The sequence below is a fragment of the Pongo pygmaeus genome, chromosome 23 (assembly GCF_028885625.2).
Source record: "Pongo pygmaeus isolate AG05252 chromosome 23, NHGRI_mPonPyg2-v2.0_pri, whole genome shotgun sequence".
Classification (NCBI taxonomy): Eukaryota; Metazoa; Chordata; class Mammalia; order Primates; family Hominidae; genus Pongo; species Pongo pygmaeus.
In genome coordinates this window covers 28193922-28212268 of record NC_085931.1, presented here as the reverse complement: position 1 = coordinate 28212268, position 18347 = coordinate 28193922, and the positions used below count along the sequence as shown (strand labels likewise).

The 18347-nt window shown below is 51.8% G+C and overlaps 1 protein-coding gene across 2 annotated transcripts in view; it reads left to right on the top strand.

The window, feature by feature from the left end:
* Positions 1–715: 715 nt before the first annotated feature.
* Positions 716–18347, top strand: part of BID (BH3 interacting domain death agonist) — a 38757-nt gene continuing 21125 nt past the window's right edge. The window contains exon 1 of one of the 2 annotated variants that reach the window (XM_054469448.2): positions 716–852. The gene's annotated coding sequence lies outside the window, so the exon portion shown is untranslated. The remainder of the gene's footprint in view (positions 853–18347) is intronic. The other variant, XM_054469449.2, reaches the window with a different exon arrangement.

The window sequence follows — 18347 nt, the reverse complement described above, 5'->3', positions numbered from 1 at the left end:
GAAGCTCGTCCAGCCCTATGATTCGCAGTTCCACTCCTAGGTATCACACTCAAGAGAAGTGAAGACGCCCACAAAGGGCTCTGCAGCAGCACTGTCGGTGAGAGCTGCATCCGGGGATGCATAGATTGGCCTGTCATTCCAGCACTTTGGGAGGCCGAGGTGGGAGCATCGCTGGAGCCCAGGAGTTCGAGACCAGCCTGAGACCTCCAAAGGTGGAGACCCACCCCCCGTCCACGTCCACTAAAAACTGAAAAAGAAATTAGCGGGGTGTGGTGTGCGCCTGTAGTCCCAGCATTATCTATATGTTAAACTGATGTTTTAAATCAGAGTTGATATCCAAATAATTAAAGAATAAATAACAAGCACAGGGACTGGTGAGGGGCTGGGCCAGATTCTCTGCAACCCATGTGGCTTCACCCACTTTCCAAACCCCTGGTTCCGTGAGGACCGAGAATGACCACCCCAGACTATTCCAGAAACAGCCTGGGGATTCTGAATGTTTCCCAGAGAATCATTAGGAATTATCCCAGCGGCGCTGGAGTAAGTGGCCAGCTTAAAGTTGGACGACACTGTCTGAAACAGTCGCGTAAGGGGTAAGGGTGGAAACCCTGGTTCTCACTGCGCTGCCGGCCCCCCGCCCCGCTCCACCTCCCCGCGCCGGCGCGGGCTCCCCGGGTCCCCGCAAGCCGCCGGGGGCGGGCCGGGGCGGGCCGGGGCGGGCCCGGGCGTGGGGGGCCGAAGGAGGAAGCGCGCGGGGCGCCATAAGGAGGAAGCGGGTAGTCGACCGTGTCCGCGCGCCTGGGAGACGCTGCCTCGGCCCGGACGCGCCCGCGCCCCCGCGGCTGGAGGGTGGTGAGTGCCCCCGCGCCCCTCCCGGGGTACGCGCCGAGCCCCAGCCCAGGACCCCTGCCTGCCCGCCTGCCCCGGCGTGGAGCTCAGGGCCCGCCGCCCGCCCTGGGCCCGACCGCGGTGGGAGCCGGAGGAGGGGAGGCGCGGGGTCAGAGCCCCCGGCCTCAGCACCGACCTGCGGGCCGCGCCTCTCCCGCCTCCCCTCCGCCCGGGCGCCCTCCTCGGCGCGGCCCGCAGGTCGGTGCTGAGGGTCGAGTCCGCCTCGGAGGCGGGGAAGGCTTTGTTGTGTCCTCTCCACGTGGCCTGGGGACTCAGGGGAGGGGTGCGGGGCGCGGGGAGGGGGAGGGGCCGAGGCCAGCCCCAGAGAGGAGAAAACCCGCGGGCCTGGCCGGGTGCAGGCCACCCTTCCCGGCACATCGGAATCCCCGCCCACAGCGTGGTCTTTCCAGCACCGCAGACACCTGCCGGCTCCTCCCGAGCGGAGCTCAGGGCTGACCAAGCGCGGTCAGAGCGGCCGCCTACGGGGGCTCGCCCGCTCCTTAGAGCACTGGCAATGATGTGCGGATCCGCGCTGCTGCTGCTGCTGCTGCTGCTGCTGGGAAACTGTTGAGTGGCTGAATGACCCCAGGGGACCCTGGGAGAGCCCTGAAGCCCTCAGCCACCAAGTGGCTAGGCTGGCAAGGGTTCATTCATTCATTCAACAAATACGAATGTGCAGCCAGTGCTGGGGTCATGATGGCTCTGGTGGGCAGCGAGGGGCCGGCTGGAGGAGCACAGTGCGGACTCTGTAAGTGGGCTGGGGGCTGGGCCCTCTGGGGCCGGACCGGCCTTCACCTGCAGGCAGCGTTGGGGCAGGTGAGGAGCAGATGGACCCACCCAGAGCTCTTCCACCTTCCCAGGCTTGCACCCCCTTCCTGGAGCCTTATCCACACCCTCAGTCCTCGCTCTCACTGTGGGGGAGCTGCAGAGGATGCGGTTTTTCCACATTCCATCTCCACCCGCAGGAGGCTCTGAGATGGGGAGAGCTTTCCTGGGCCTGAGTGTGTGCCGTCCTGGGGCCCTGCAGTCCCCTGGGAGTGATGACTGAAACCAGATTCCCTGAGCTGGGGTCTTAAGGGCGTGGGGAGCCCAGAGGGATCCTCTGGCATCAGGAGTTGAGGTAGACAGAGCTCCAGGGAGGCACTGCTGGGAGGAGGACCCAGGCCAAGCCTCTGCCTGCGGCCCGGGGTGTGTGTCCCTACCCCTTCTGCCCCTCTTGCCCAGGGAGGGAAGAGGAAATGCGGGGTCAGCAGTTCATGGCTGGGGTTTAAAGGCAGGGATCTCCCAGGACGGGCACAGGGAGCATGAGGAAGCAGCTAGTGTCTCTGTTCATGAGATGTGAGAGTGGTGACTGAGACGAGGGATGCAGAGACCTGCCGTGGCTGGGGCGAGGTGCTGTTAGTGCTTCTGAGGAGGTTGAGCAGGATAGACGGTGGCTATCAGGTGGTCTCAGGGTTGTGCAGGAGCTTGCCAGAGAGGGAAGCGGGGCATGCCCCCAGGGTGGTATGGGGGATTCTAGGGGGAGGGTGCCTGGGTGGGAAGGGGTGTCGCATGCCCAGCTCAGAGGCCTTGCTTAGGGGTGCTCACAGGCTCGCCTGACGTGAGGATGCTGATCGAAGGAGCTGAGGGTCCCACTCATTTGCAAGGGGAAATGCCCCAGCAGTGCCCAGGCCCCTGGACTGACAAGGATGGATGAGGGTGATGGAGGCAGATGGACATTTGACACCGGAGCCTGCCTTCCAGGCAGAAGGGCCGTGAGTCATCCTCTCTCCGGTGCCAAGTGGAGGGGCTGAGCAGGTCCTCGATGTGATCGAGGACTGTGCCCGTTGTTTCAGGGGACCCGGAGCGCTGGCTCTGGCTGTCAGCCCATGAGAGACCTCCCTGCAGAGCTGTGGCCTCTGGAAATGCTTCCTGTAGTTGACATCTGGTCACCACTCTCTGGCTGGGGCTGTGGAGGGCAGCGCAGGCCTGGAGTGTCCCCTAGAGCAGCTGGGCATCTGTCCCTGCCCCACCCCACAGGGCCTCCCACTCGCAGGGCCTAATTAGCAGCTCCATGGCTGCCATACCTGGCGGACCGCCCTCAGCGGCCACATATATCCTTGCCCCAAGCCAATGACAGGTCTGAAGAAGACATTGATGGAGCTGAAGCACAGGACAGAGCCAAGCACCTGTGTGCCGGACGCTCAAGGAGCGTGTGCTGACTGGCTCATTTGGACATCACAGTGGTCAGACGAGGGTAGCATCCCCATTCTCCAGATGGTGTAACTGAGGCAAGAAGAGGCTAAGTAACTTGTCCAAGGTCACACCCGCGGGAGTTGGACTCCAGGGTCTCGGCTCCGAGCATCAGGCACACTGCCCAGACTCCCCCTCCACATGTCACACCTGTTAGGCCACTGGGGGTAAGGAGCCCTTCTGTGGCCTGGCTCCCCTGTGAGCCCCTGGGAGAGAGGCAGCCCAGATTCCAAGGCAGCGAGTGACGTGTGTGGGAAAGGGGAAGCTTCCGGGGCAGGGGTACGGAACCCTCGCAGTGGGGTTTTCCCCAAGAGCCACTGCTGGCAGGTTCCTACAGCCCCATCCAGCCCCAACACAGCCTGCCTCTTTTCCTTTCTCTTCCTCCTTTTCTCTTTCTGCCTGCGTTGGTCCAAAATGGAGAAGTTTCACATAAACAGCAAACAGGCCACAAAGCAACTATTTCTGGAGGTGCTACTGCCTTGCAGATTGAATTCTTGGTTGGCATTTTAGGTGTTTGTTTTCGGGATCCTTTTCTGTAGAAGAAGCCAACAACTAAGAAAAGGAGGAAGTGGCTTTGGGAGGCTGAGACAGGAGGATTGCTCGAGCCTGGGAGGTCAAGGCTATAGTGAGCCGTGATTGCACCGCCGCACTCCTTGAATCCTATCAGCTTGGCCAGGGTGGGGGCGGGAAGTGGGGTCTTAAAGGGGAAAGACCAGCTGGGCGCGGTGGCTCATGCCTGTAATCCCAGCACTTTGGGAGGCCGAGTTGGGCGGATCACAAGGTCAGGAGATCAAGACCGTCCTGACTAACAGGGTGAAACCCCGTCTCTACTAAAAATACAAAAAATTAGCTGTGCGTGGTGGCGGGCACCTGTAGTCCCAGCTACTCGGGAGGCTGAGGCAGGAGAATGGCGTGAACCCAGGAGGTGGAGCTTGCAGTGAGCCGAGATTGCACCACTGCACTCCAGCCTGGGGGACAGAGCGAGACTCCGTCTCAAAAAAAAAAAAGGGTGGGGGAAAGACCACCATCTGGATCACAGACCAGACCTGAAAGGGGGCTGGTCACTTTTAGGCACGTAGAGTAACTGCAAAGACACACTGTCCTAGTGGAAGCCATGGGTGGCCTCTGTGGCCCCAGGGGAGGAGATACCTGTCTTTGGCTTCCCTCCTCGTTGGCTTAACAAACCCCCTTTCTTCAGAGGAAGGAAAGTGTGTGCTGTGGCCTGGTGGGACAGGCTGGGCTTGGAGGTTCCAAATGCCCTGTGTGCTTGGTGACAGCTGCTGAACCTCCCCGCCGCTGTCATGGCCCTTGGCCAAGAGCTTTCATCCAAGGCTGGCAGTATTTGCTCTATTTCTGTTATGGGGCACCTCTGCATCTGTGTTTGGTTTAATTTGTGTAACTGAATGTCTCATTTTATTCCTCACATTCATTCTGTGAAGTTCCCCTGTGTCTGGGTGAGTGTTCAGGTGACTACAACCCTGGGTCCGGGATGGGCGGTGTTCCAGGAGCTCCTGCTTGGGCCTCTCCCATTCTCCCCCAAAACCAAAGAGAAGGGAAAACCCTCTGTAAATGGATGTCACATGTCAGGTGCTTTTTCTGATACTGCATGTGATCCCACAAGGCAGGGAGTGTCCCCTTTTACAGGTGATGGGGAAGGTGAGATCACATTGCAGGTTCAAAGCCCGACATGACCTGTCCATCTTTACAGCTTCCCTCTCTGGGCTGGGAGTGCGTGAGGGCTTCTTAAAATGCAGATGGACTTGGGGGATTGAGCTTCTCTGGGGTTCCGGTGTTTTTCTAGGGAGAGCCATCTGGGATCAGGGCTGGGGTGGGGACAGCAGGAGAACAGGACAGGAGTGGCAACCCAGGGCCAGGGAAGGGAGTAGGCAGGGGTAGCATATGGGGGTGGAAAGAAAGGGGCCAGTGGACGAAGGCCCCTGGGAGGCAGCAGCGTGTCCCTCCTGGGGGTAAGTCTAGGAAGGTGGCCATCCCTGAGGAGCTCCGGTCCTGTGACAGTGAGGCTGGGCCTGAGGGCACCGGAGGCCAGCGGGCAAGTGCACCACACCCCAGCCTGGTGGGGCACCACGTGACCAGGCCTGGCATTGGGACTGGGAGTGGCTCCTGCACCAGCGGGCATCTCCCTAGAGACAGGAAGGTAGCTGCCTCCTAGGTTCAGCTGGGAACTCTGAGCTTTGGGTGCTGGAGGTCACTGCGTTTGAGATGGCTGCCTCCTGGACCCAGCTGCCTCTGTGTGTGGAGTCAGTAGGGCACTGTCCTGGCCCCGGAACCGAGGCAGGCATGCTATGACAAGATAAAATTGCCTTAACAACTGTCCCCAGGATCCTTCCAGCAGGCACTTCCTTGCTGTGCCCTGGAAAGGCAGGGTGGCACTCTGGATGACAGCACAGCCTCAGGGTGCTTCTCTGTGGCCCACACACCCTTCCGGCCCGATGGTCACCTCCGTTCCTGTTTACCCAAGCCCCACTTCCCCTGAAATCCAGGCAGGGAGAGATGGGGTCTGGCTGTGAGAACCCTGGCCCCAGGTGTCAGCATTTCCCCAAAAGCCTTGTTTCTCCCTCTGGGTATCCCTGAGGACCACTGCAGACATCCAGCTGCAAACCCGGCCAACTGAGCAGGGAGCTCAGCTCGGGGCCTCTGTGGAGGGGTCACCCGTGTACTCACACCAGCAGCTAGCTGCTCCTGGGTCATCAGCCCCTCCATAGGAGAGGGGAGACGTTTCTGCCAGGGGCTAGGTGGCATTTCTCCCAGGCAGGGGCACGGCGTTGGCGCGGCACAGGCCCTGCTGTGCTCTGCGAGGCTCTGCCCTGAGTTGGACTCTGCCTGGGATGTGGTGACAGCCTTGTTCTTAATTAATTAATTAATTAATTAATTATTTTTGAGACGAGTCTCACTCTGTCGCCCAGGCTGGAGTGCAGTGGCGCGATCTCTGCTCACTGCAAGCTCCGCCTCCCAGGTTCACGCCATTCTCCTGCCTCAGCCTCCTGAGTAGCTGGGACTACAGGCGCCCGCCACCACGCCCGGCTAATTTTTTTTTTTTTTTTGAGATGGAGTCTCACTCTGTCGCCTAGGCTGGAGTGCAGTGGCGCAGTCTGGGCTCACTGCAAGCTCTGCCTCCCGAGTTTCATGTCATTCTCCTGCCTCAGCCTCCCGAGTAGCTGGGGCTACAGGCGCCCGCCACCACACTGGCTAATTTTTTGTATTTTTAGTAGCGAAGGGGTTTCACCATGTTAGCCAGGATGGTCTCGATCTCCTGACCTTGTGATCCGCCCACCTCGGCCTCCCAAAGTGCTGGGATTACAGGCATGAGCCACACCTCATGGCCCAGCCTTGTTCTTTATGACACAGTCTACAGAGAGTTCGGGGAGGGGCGGACCAGGAGCAGACAGAGGCTCACCAGGGATTCTGGAGTAGCTGAGGGACACCTGCCTTCCCCTGCCAGCCACCATGTCCCACCCAGAAGCCCAGGGCCTGGGCAGGGGAGGGAGGCAGGACTCCCGGGTCACAGAGGCCTGGAGCATCGGGGTCCACTGACTTCCGGGGCCTGTGGTGGAGCCTCCGACCTCTGGGAGGGGGCCCCAGTCACCTGAAGAGGCTCTTGCCTCCTCATGCCCCCTCCTGCTGGCTGCCTTTTCAAAAACCATTTGATTGAGACATACTGCACATGCCATAAAATTCACCCATTTAAGGTGCACAGTTCAGTGGCTTAGTATATTCACAGTGTGCGACCATCACCACCACCTACAGGCAGAACATTTCAGTACCCCAAAGAGAAGCTCCAGACACACTGGTGGCTCCTCCACAACCCTGGCAGCCCTAATCTTTCTGTCTATGGATTTGCACATTTAGGACATTTCATACTAATGGAATCACACACACTACGTGGTCTTTTGTGACTGACTTCTTTCATGTAGCATATTTTCAACTCATGTTACAGCAGGTGTCAATGTTTCATTCATTTTTTATTTTGTATTTTTTGTAGAGACAGGGTCTCACTGTGTTGCCCAGGTTTGCCTCAAACTCCTGGGCTCAAGTGATCCTCCTGCCTCAGCGTCCCAAAGTGCGGGGATTACAGGCATGAGCCACCGCACCCAGCTCATTTTTTATTTTGTATTTTTTGTAGAGACAGGGTCTCACTGTGTTGCCTAGGTTTGCCTCAAACTCCTGGGCTCAAGTGATCCTCCTGCCTCGGCCGCCCAAAGTGCTGGCCTTTTCTTGGCTACCAGAGGCAAATTCAAGCAGCAATGGAACTTTTCACTTTGCGGACCCTGTTTCTCCATTTTCTCTCCGTGTCTCTGTTTCCCCCGCCCCGACTCTGGGTTCTGTTGGTTTCTGGCTTACCCATGGCTTGGTGGCATCAGTGATTGAGCATTGGTTTGTGGTCATATTGTTTTGCTCATCTTTGTAGGCGGATGACAGAGATCAGTTCTCTGTGGTCAGATACGGAGAATCTGGATGATTGGACTTCGTTCTCTGTGTCCTTAGCCTCTTTTGAGCTCAATTCAATTCAGAATGTTGTGTCCACCAGGAAGAACAACTCTTTGACACCTGGTCCAGGGAGTTTCCCAGTTTCTGTGTTTACTCTTGCCCTGGGGCTGAAGTTGTAATTCAGAAAGGCCTTTGCCTCTCACTAAGTGAATGTGGAAAACTTTTTTTGAGTCATTGGGTTATGTCATGAAGTGTCTTGGATTGGAGGAACTCTATTCTGATTGCTTCGTGATTAGCTTATATAAGTAAATATTTCTAAGATTTCCAGAACGTAAGAAAATCGTACTTCTAATAATTTATTTGTTTAGTTATTATAATTTTTTTTTTTTTTTTGAGATGGAGTCTCACTCTGTCGCACAGGCTGGAGTGCAGTGGCACGATCTCGGCTCACTGCAACCTCTGCCTCCCGGGTTCAAGAGATTCTCCTGCCTTGGCCTCCCAAGTAGCTGGGACTACAGGCACCCGCCACCATGCCCGGCTAATTTTTTTGTGTTTTTAGTAGAGACGGGGTTTCACCATTTTAGCCAGGATGGTCTCGATCTCTTGACCTTGTAATCTGCCCGTCTCGGCCTCCCAAAGTGCTGGGATTACAGGCATGAGCCATCGCGCCCGGCCTATTATAATTTTTTTTTTTTTGAGATGGAGTCTTGCCGGGCGCAAAGTGGCTCACGCCTGTAATCCCAGCACTTTGGGAGGCCGAGGCAGGTCGATCACCTGAGGTCGGGAGTTTGAGACCAGCCAGGCCAACATGGAGAAACCCCCTCTCTACTAAAAATACAGAATTAGCCCAGCATAGTGGTGCATGCCTGTAATTCCAGCTACTTGGGAGGCTGAGGCAGGAGAATCACTTGAGCTTGGGAGGCGGAGCTTACAGTGAGCTGAGATCGCGCCACTGCACTCCAGCCTGGGCGACAAAGTGAGACTCCATCTCAAAAAAAAAAAAAAAGAAATTCTTACAGAAACAAACTGGAATATTTTAAGAATCTTAAGTTCAGGCCAGGTGCAGTGGCTCACACCTGTAATCCTAGCAATTTGGGAGGATGAGGCAGGAGGATGTCTTGAGTCTAGGAGCTCGATACCAGCCTGGGCAACATGGCAAGACCTTGACTCTACAAAAAATAAAAGATTAGCTGGGCATGGTGGTTGTGCCTGTAGTCCCAGCTCTGGAGGCTGAGGTGGGAGGATCGCCTGAGCCTGGGAGGCTGAGGCTGTAGTGAGCTGTGACTGCACCACTGCAGTCCAGCCTGCGGAACAGAGCCAGACCCTGTCTCCAATAATAATAATAACAATAATCATCTAAGTTCACAGAATTGATGTAAAACTTTGGCAAATGAGACTAATAATTTGGGTTTAAAAAAGCTGTGTCTTTTCTTCAGTTTTTTTTTAATTATACTTTAAGTTTTACGGTACATGTGCACAACGTGCAGGTTTGTTACATATATATATGTGCCATGTTGGTGTGCTGCACCCATTAACTCTTCATTTAACATTAGGTATATCTCCTAATGCTATCCCTCCCCCCTTTTCTTCAGTCTATCAGTATTAGCTATAATACAGGTGTACCTTTTATTCTACTTGGCTTCCTCCCCTAAACTTCTACGGGTTTACTTATCAAATCAGCTAATATTACTCTTACATAATGTTTAAGATTATGAAAAATATGTTTGTGTTCAAATAAATGTGTTCATTATTCTGAAAGTGTACTGTACCAAGATAAAGCTTAGGTAACTTAAAACCTTGGACTGATATTAAATGGAGTTGAGTAGGTATTCTTTGGATATCAACATACTTACTTGGTAAGACAGAATAGTAAAACATTGGTTACTAGGTATACCTAGGTTTTTTTCAGCTCTAAAAAGAGGCCATATCTTGGCCTGCAGTCATGACCTTGGCAAGTCACTTCTTTCAATGCCTCAGTTCCCCATCTGTCAAATGGGGGTAATCATTCTGACCTACCTCACAGGGGTGTTGTTGTGAGGCATTGTAAGTCAAAGTTAATAGAATACTGCAGGGTCCTCTGTGGAGGATGTCTTGGGTGCTCTGTGGAGGATGTCTTGGGTGCTCTGTGGAGGATGTCTTGAGCCGGACACACAGGCTTTGGTCCTCACTGAGCTGTCTCCAAGACTGGAACTACTTACTGACTCGGCAAATTCTCTACTCCCCACCCCTCATCAAATCTGCTAGTTCAGATGTTGACAGTGTTTTCATGAATGTTGGAATCTTACTAGTCCAGACTTACTTAGGATGTTGTTGGGGAAGGCACTTGGGATTTTCTGTGTCTTGCATTCACAGAGGGAGGCCATTTCAGATTCAGGAGCATTGGATTAGGGAATCATGAGGTAGGGATGCTACTGCTTATTTCTCTCTGCAGTTTGGGGATGAAAGTTCCATTCCCCATGGGTTTGAAGCAGACTCAGACTGACTCAGGATCAAAGCAACCCTCAATGCTCAATGGTTTTGATTTGTGTCATTGCTTACCACTCCCCAACCGATCCCAGGACAGCTGGGTCACTGTACCCCTTTGTGGTATCTGTACCTGGGCCTCTCCTTCCTCATAGGGACAGCTGATTCAATAAATGTGACCACCTTATTTCCAGCCCCCCCAAAAGCTACATTGGAATTATTTTTCCTAGAAATGTGTATAACACTCAGAATTGGGCATTGATCCTTAAAGCTGCATCCGATTCACTGTATTCAGCATCTGTCATCTCTTAGTGTCTGCAGTCTTAATCTAACCTTGACCTTTTTTCCCTCTGGTTTGAGAAAACCTTGGACACTATTTCTACTTGCCCAGGTGTGGGCTCAAGAGCCTTACTCTTTCCGTCTCAGTTTAGGGGCGCAGCCAGCGCCTCTTCCCAATAGGGCTCTTTCTCCTTTCCCTCTCCTTGGCCCTAGATTTGTGATCCATGAAAAAGCACAAGGTCCTGGCTGCTTGCAGTCACATTCTGGTTCTCTGTGTTTTGTGGACTCTGCTTTCACTGTTCACCCAGCACTAGCAGTACCAGACGGTTCTGTGGAGTCCTGGGGAATGGAGAGAGCACAGTCTGACGCCCTGCCAGGTAGCCAGGAGTTGACTTGCCCATGGTCCGCTGGCTTTCCCACCACTTCCTACAGGATGGGATCTAAGAGACTCAAGAGCTGGGTTTCTTTCAGCACGCTGTACTGTCCCAAGTAGCAAACAAATCACTCTGTAGCCAGATTTCTGAATGGAAATGAGAAATTGAATTCTCCATGGACTTTTAGGTTTATGGGGGAGTTTGGGTTGTGTTTCTTGGTTTTATTTCAGCCAAACATGTCTGCTTTTGATTTTAAAAAAAAAATATATAAGTGGTCTACATATATGTTCACCTTTTAAATGTAAATGTTTAAAAAGAGTAAGCATTTATGTATTTCCTTAACTGACATCTGATACAGACCTTATTCTCTCCCCCTCTTCTACCCTCCTCTTTTCCCTCTTTTCATACTCTTGTATTGGTTCTAATAAATGGTTGCTTTTCAAAAAAAAAAGTATGTTTTCATGTTGAGGAAGCATAGAAGGGCGCGAGTGGCTGTGAAGGCTATGGTGTATGCGCCCACAGGCATCTGCTAAACATGTTTCTGGCAGACAGCGCTCAACTGTCAGCCTGTGGTTCTCTGTAAAATGGAAGTCAGTTACTTTGTTAAAAGTTATAAGGCCAGGCAAGGTGGTTCACGCCCGTAATCCCAGCACTTTGGGAGACCAAGGTGGGCGGATCACCTGAGGTCAGAAGTTCGAAACCAGCTTGACCAACATGGAGAAACCCTGTCTCTACTAAAAATACAAAAATTAGCCAGATGTGATGGCGGTCACCTGTAATCCCAGCTACTCGGGAGGCTGAGGCAGGAGAATCACTTGAACCCAGGAGACGAAGGTTGCAGTGAGCCAAGATTGTGCCATTGCACTCCAGCCTGGATGACAGAGCCAGACTATGTCTCAAAAAAAAAAAGTTATAATTGATACAGATGATGGAGACAAACAGCTATGTAAATGCTTTTATTTTTCAAAGAAAAAATACAGGTGGCCAGGCGAGGTTTCTCACGCCTGTAATCCCAGCACTTTGGGAGGCTGAGGAGGGCGGGTCGCCTAAGGTCAGGAGTTTGAGACCAGCCAGGCTAACATGGTGAAACCTCATCTCTACTAAAAATACAAAAATTAGCCGGATGAGGTGGTGCATGCCTGTAATCCCAGCTACTCGGGAGACTGAGGCAGGAGAATCACTTGAGCCCAGGAGGCGGAGGATGCAATGAGGCAAGATCACGCCATTGCACTCCAGCCTGGGTGACAGAGTGAGACTCCGTCTGAAAAACAAACAAACAAACAAACAGGTTTTGTTTTTTTTCCTCAAAGCAGCACTTCTCAAACTTTTTGGTTTCTAGATCCCTTTATATATAAAAAGTATTGAGGAACCAAAAAGCGTTTGATTAAGCAGGCTTTTATCCCTATATTCTGTGTTAGAATTAAAACTGAGAAATTTTAAAAATAGGCCAGTCACAGTGGTCCTCACCTGTAATCCCAGCACTTTGGGAGGCTGAGGCAGGAGGATCGCTTGAGCCCAGGAGCTTGAGGCTGTAGTGGGCCATGATCGTGCTACTGCACTCTAGCCTGCTTGACAGAGTGAGACCCTGCCTCCAAAAAACAACAAAAAAAATTTGTTCATTCATTTGAAATTTGTGAAATTGTTTAATTTAATTTAACTAATTAATTAATTTTGAGATGGAGTCTTGCTCTGTCGACCAGGCTGGAGTGCAGTGGCCTGATCTTGGCTCACTGCAGCCTCTGCCTCCTGGGTTCAAGCAATTCTCCTGCCTCACCCTCCCGAGTAGCTGGGTTACAGGTGCACGCCATCATGCCTGGCTAGTTTTTGTATTTTTAGTAGAGACGGGGTTTCACCATATTGGTCAGGCTGGTCTCAAACTCCTGACCTCAGGTGATCCACCCTCCTCGGCCTCCCAAAGTTCTGGGATTACGAGCGTAAGCCACCTCACCTGGCCAATGTAACTATTTTATAAAACAAAACATTTCTGTTGAGAAGAACAGCATTGCATCAGTGTTTCTGCAGATCTCCTAGGTGTCTGACTGAATACAGGATACCTGGAATCTAGGTTGTTGCAGTATCTCTTTCGCTCAGCCCCTGGGAAAGTCCACTGTACCCTCATGAGAGAATGACAGAAGAAACTGTGTTATGGAAGCTTTTCAACCTCACAGATTCTCTGAAAAGGGCCTCAGGCACCCTAGGATATCCTAGTCCACACTCTCTCCTAAAGCGATTTACCAGTGTTTTCCAGAATATCGTAAAAATGACAAAAAACATAGTGAAGGGCAAAACTAGGTATGTGCCTTTTATCATCATGGTACCTGAGTCTGAAAAGCAGCAATGAATTATGTCACAATTTTAGCAAAGTTTGCTGGCCTTGATGGTCTTGCCTTCTTTGTTTACTCATTAACGCCTTTGCCTTCAAAGTGAAAGATTATGGCCAGGCACGGTGGCTCACGCCTGTAATCCCAGCACTTTGGGAAGCCGAGGCGGGCAGATCACAAGGTCAGGAGATCGAGACCATCCTGGCTAACACAGTGAAACCCCGTCTCCACTAAAAATACAAAAAATTAGCCGGGCATGGTGGCCACCGCCTGTAGTCCCAGCTACTAGGGAGGCTGAGGCAGGAGAATGGCGTGAACCCGGAAGGCGGAGCTTGCAGTGAGCCAAGGTCGCACCACTGCACTCCAGCCTGGGCGACAGAGCGAGACTCCATCTCAAAAAAAAAAAAAAGTGAAGGATTATTCTTTCCTTTCTGTGTAATGCACCTGGATGGCAGAGGTTCTATATAGCAGAATCATTTTTGATGCTTTATGTTGACTTTATTATGTTTGTGCTTATTTAAGGGGAAAAAACAAAGAACAAAGGTTCATCACTTGTGAAAGATCAGGTTTGTTTTGTTAATGGATAATCAAATCTTCTCTCTCAGACACCCGTGAGCCTGCCTTAAACAACTGTCCAGATTGCCTCTAAAACTGTCCCTGAGACTCTGAGTGCCCCTGGAAAATCACAGAGATTTGATCATTCACCTTATAAAAAGAAAAATACCATAGACATAATGAGGTTTGTTTTAAGCGTTATCTTGTAAGACCCGCACGGGAAGAGTGGTTGTCAAATCACAAGAGACGCTGGCCATGGCTCCCTGGTTCGGTGTGTATGTGTAAATGTTATTGATGGAAATAATTCAGAAGTTCTGGGCTTGGCGGGAGGCCCCGTGCTTGTCAGTGCCCTCCCTTGCTCTGTGTAGGATATTTTCATTCAGAAAATATCTGAATGAAATATTCAGAAATATCTGAATAACGCATCTGGCCAGATACGTTAGAAAATCGTTATGAAAAGAGACTTTGACTCTTCCCATGGTGATGTTCCCCCACGTGGGAAAGGATTGCCTGGTGCTTTCACCAGTGACTATTGGAGCCTCTGGGCCCAGGCGTCTGCACGGACATTACCTCAATGGCTCTCAGGCCACCCCAGCGTGCCGGGCCAGGGCTTTGTGAGTGTGGAAGCTGGTTCCTAGTCCTGCAGAATGCGATGGGCTGCTGAGGGAACTGAATTGTGGTGGTTTGCTTGGAATATAGCTGATGTGTTCATTTCTGTTTTCTAGATATAAGAGGAAATGCTTTCTCATTCTTAGTGTCTGTAATCCGTAATGATTTAGTAGGCTCTGCTCTGGTAGATGGATATGAAACTTTTTTTTTTTGAGACAGAGTCTTGCTCTGTTACCCAGGCTGGAGTGCAGTGGCGCGATCTCAGCTCACTGCAACCTCCGCCTCCCGGGTTCAAGCGATTCTCCTGCCTCAGCCTCTCGAGTAGCTGGGAATACAGTTGCCCATCACCTCACCCGGCTAATTTTTTGTATTTTTAGTAGAGCTGGGATGTAGAGTAGAGATGTTGGCCAGGCTGGTCTTGAACACCTGACTTCAAGTGATTTGCCCTCATCAGCCTCCCAAAGTGCTGGGAGTATAGGCATGAGTCACTGTGCCCGGCCAGATATGAAACTTTTTTTTTTTTCTTTTTTTTTTTGAGACGGAGTCTCACTCTGTCCCCCAGGCTGGAGTGCAGTGGCGCGATCTCGGCTCACTGCAAGCTCTGCCTCCCGGGTTCACGCCATTCTCCTGCCTCAGCCTCCTGAGTAGCTGGGACTATAGGCACCTGCCACCATGCCCGGCTAATTTTTTGTATTTTTAGTAGAGACTTAGGGTTAGCCAGAATGGTCTCGATCTCTTGACATCGTGATCCACCCGCCTCCGCCTCCCAAAGTGCTGGGATTGCAGGCATGAGCCACCTCGCCCAGCCGAAACATTTTTAAATGATATTGCTTTCTCAGTGAACCCCCATTCTCACTGTTTCCTTATTTTTTGTGGTGATATAGTTATTTGCATAGGTTCAGTAAGAATCTGTCCTTTTTAAAATTGAAATTTGAAATTTAAAAAATTTTAAACTTTAATAATAATAATAATTTTTAGAGATGGGGCCTCTCACTATGTTGCCCAGGCTGGCCTTGAGGTCCTGGGCTTTCAAACAGTCCTCCCACCGCAGCCTTCTGAGTAGCTGAGATTACAGGTGCACACCACTACACCTGGCTCTGTTTTTTGTTTGTTTTGAGACGGGGTCTCACTCTGTCACCCAGGCTGGAGTGCAGTGGCGTGATCTCGGCTCACTGCAACCTCTGCCTCCTGGGTTTAAGCGATTCTCCTGCCTCAGCCTCCCGAGTAGCTGGGATTACAGGTGCGCGCCCGGCTAATTTTTGTATTTTTAGTAGAGACGGGGTTTTCTCCATGTCGGCCAGGCTGGTCTTGAACGCCTGACCTCAAGTGATCCACCTGCCTTGGCCTCCCAAAATGCTAGGATTACAGGTGTGAGCCACCGCGCCCAGCCCACACCTGGTTTTTTTTTTGGTTTTTTTTTTTTTTTTTTTTTGAGACAGAGTCTCATTCTGTCACCAGGCTGGAGTGTAGTGGTGCAATCTCGGCTCACTGCAACCTCTGCCTCCTGGGTTCAAGCGATTCTCCTGCCTCAACCTCCTGAGTAGCCGGGACTATAGGCATGCGCCACCACGCCCAGCTAATTTTTGTATTTTTAGTAGAGACGGGGTTTTACCATGTTGGCCAGGATGGTCTCCATCTCTTGATCTTGTGATCCGCCCACCTCGTCCTCCCAAAGTGCTGCGATTACAGGCATGAGCCACCGCGCCCGGCCCACCTGGCTCTTTTTTAAGTGTATATTTTTTTTATCGTGGTAAAATAGATATAGCATAAGATTTCCCATTTTAAGCATTTTTAAGCGTACAGTTCAGTGGCATTCAGTACAGTCTCATTGTCGTTCAACCATTACCACCAACCATCTCCAGAACTTTTTCACCTTTCAAAACAGAAATGGTACCATTAAACACCAACTTGCCACCCCCAGCCCTTGGCAGGTGCCTTTGTACTTTCTGATCCTTGTGAAGTTGACTACTCTGGGCACCCCTTGGAGATAGAACCACATGTATTTGTCCTTTCATGACTGACCTAGTTCACCCAGCATAGTGTCTTCAAGTTCATCTGTGTTGTAGCCTGTGTCCATTGTATGTCACCCCATGTTTTATTTTTCCACTCATCTGTTAGACATCTGGACTATTTTGGCCTTTTGTCTGCTGTGAGCATGGGTGTGCAAATGTGTGTTCCAGGCCCTACTTTTCAGTTCTTCAGCGTAACACCCAAAAGCTGAATTCTAGGTCAAACGGTAGTTCTAGGTTTAATTTTTTGAGGGACTGGCGTCTGTGCCTTTTCTCAAACTAAAATATAACTGAATAAGTTCCTAGTGCAGCCAGGGCCTTCCCTGGAATGTCATATTTGTGAAGGATGCTGACCAGCCACTTCTAGAGGAACTGAGGCCACCGAGGAGCCAGTGCCTGTGAGGTCTCAGCCTCCTAGGAAGAGTGGCTCGGCCCCAGCTCACGGCGTGGCAGGAAGGTCACTTGCCAGCAGCTGGGGAACTTAAGCTCTTTGAGGGACCTAAATAAAAGAGATAAGAGACTGAATGTACAAACAGACATGACTGGACCCCATTACCTTCAAGGACCCCCAGGAGGCCACAGGCCAGCTTGTGGAGCCGGGTGCTGTCGCTAGCAACCATCCGGGAAGCCATGCAGTAACTAGAGTCTATGCTGTCAGCCCCACATGGCCAGGGCTTGATTGACTGGCAGCTTCCTGAAGTTTTGTCTCTGCTTCCATCCAACTTGAGACCAAGTAGAGAAGCCAGAGGTGCACCTGACGGATTGATGGGTAGCTTCCCTTGGAGCCTCTGCCAGGCAAACGCAAGTGACAGCGGCCGAGTCCCTTGCTGTTGCGAGCTCTGAGAACACACCCTTGCCTCACCTTTGGGTGGGCTTCACTCGCACAGGCACTACAGGAAAAACCTGCTGGAATTGCTTTCTTTTTTTTCTTTTTTCTTTTTTTTTTTTGAGATGGAGTCTCGCTCTGTCGCCCAGGCTGGAGTGCAGTGGTGCAATCTCAGCTCACCGCATGCTCCACCTCCTGGGTTCACGCCATTCTCCTGCCTCAGCCTCCCGAGTAGCTGGGATTACAGGTGCCCGCCACCATGCCTGGCTAATTTTTTTGTATTTTTAGTAGAGATGGGGTTTCACCGTGTTAGCCAGGATGGTCTGGATCTCCTGACCTTGTGATCCGCCCGCCTCGGCCTCCCAAAGTGCTGGGATTACAGGCATGAGCCACCGCGCCCGGCTTTTTTTTTTTTTTTTTTTTTTTTTTTTGAGACAGGGTCAGGCTCTGTTGCCCAGGCTGGAGTGCAGTGGCATGATCTCGGCTCGCTGTAACCTCCACCTCCCGGGCTCAAGCAATCCTTCCCCAGTAGCTGGGACTACAGGCACACACCACCATGCCCGGCTAGTTTTTGTTTATATTATAGAGACTGGGTTTCACCAGATTGCCTAGGCTGGTCTTAAACTCCTGGGCTCAGGTGATCTGCCTGCCCTGGCCTCCCAAAGTGCTGGGATTACAGGCGTGAGCCAGCGTGCCCAGCCGAAGCCTGGTGGTTTCTTAGACTGTTTCCAGCCCTCCAAATAGCAGATTGTTGATGGTGTTCAAGGGCAATCTAAGATTCCTTCTGAAGATAGCCAGGGAGAAGCTGCTTTTGCGCCCTCATTGCTGTTTGATACTGCATGGCCCTAAATTAGTCAAAGAAGCATAAGGAGGCTTAGTTGAATTGAACTCCCGCTGCACCATGTAATGGTCAGGTCAGTCTCATGAGTCCTGCCCTTTTGTGTTAAAGATCCTTTGTGGCCGGCATAGTGGCTCACACCTGTAATCTCAGCACTTTGAGAGGCTGAGGGGGGGGCGGATCACAAGGTCAGGAGTTCGAGACCAGCCTGGCCAACACGGTGAAACCCCATCTCTGCTAAAAATACAAAAATTAGCTGGGCATGATGGTGCATGCCTATAGCCCCATCTGCTTGGGAGGCTGAAGCAGGAGAATCACTTGAACCTAGGAGGTGGAGGTTGCAGTGAGCCAAGATTGCGCCATTGCACTCTAGGCTGGGTGACAGAGCGAGACTCCATCTCAAAAAAGAAAGAAAGAAAGAAATGCAACTGAACTTTGCCCAGTGGAAAACAACCAGTGCCTTGTGGCTGTTGGGCCCAGTTTTACGTCAGTTTGTGAACGCATTTC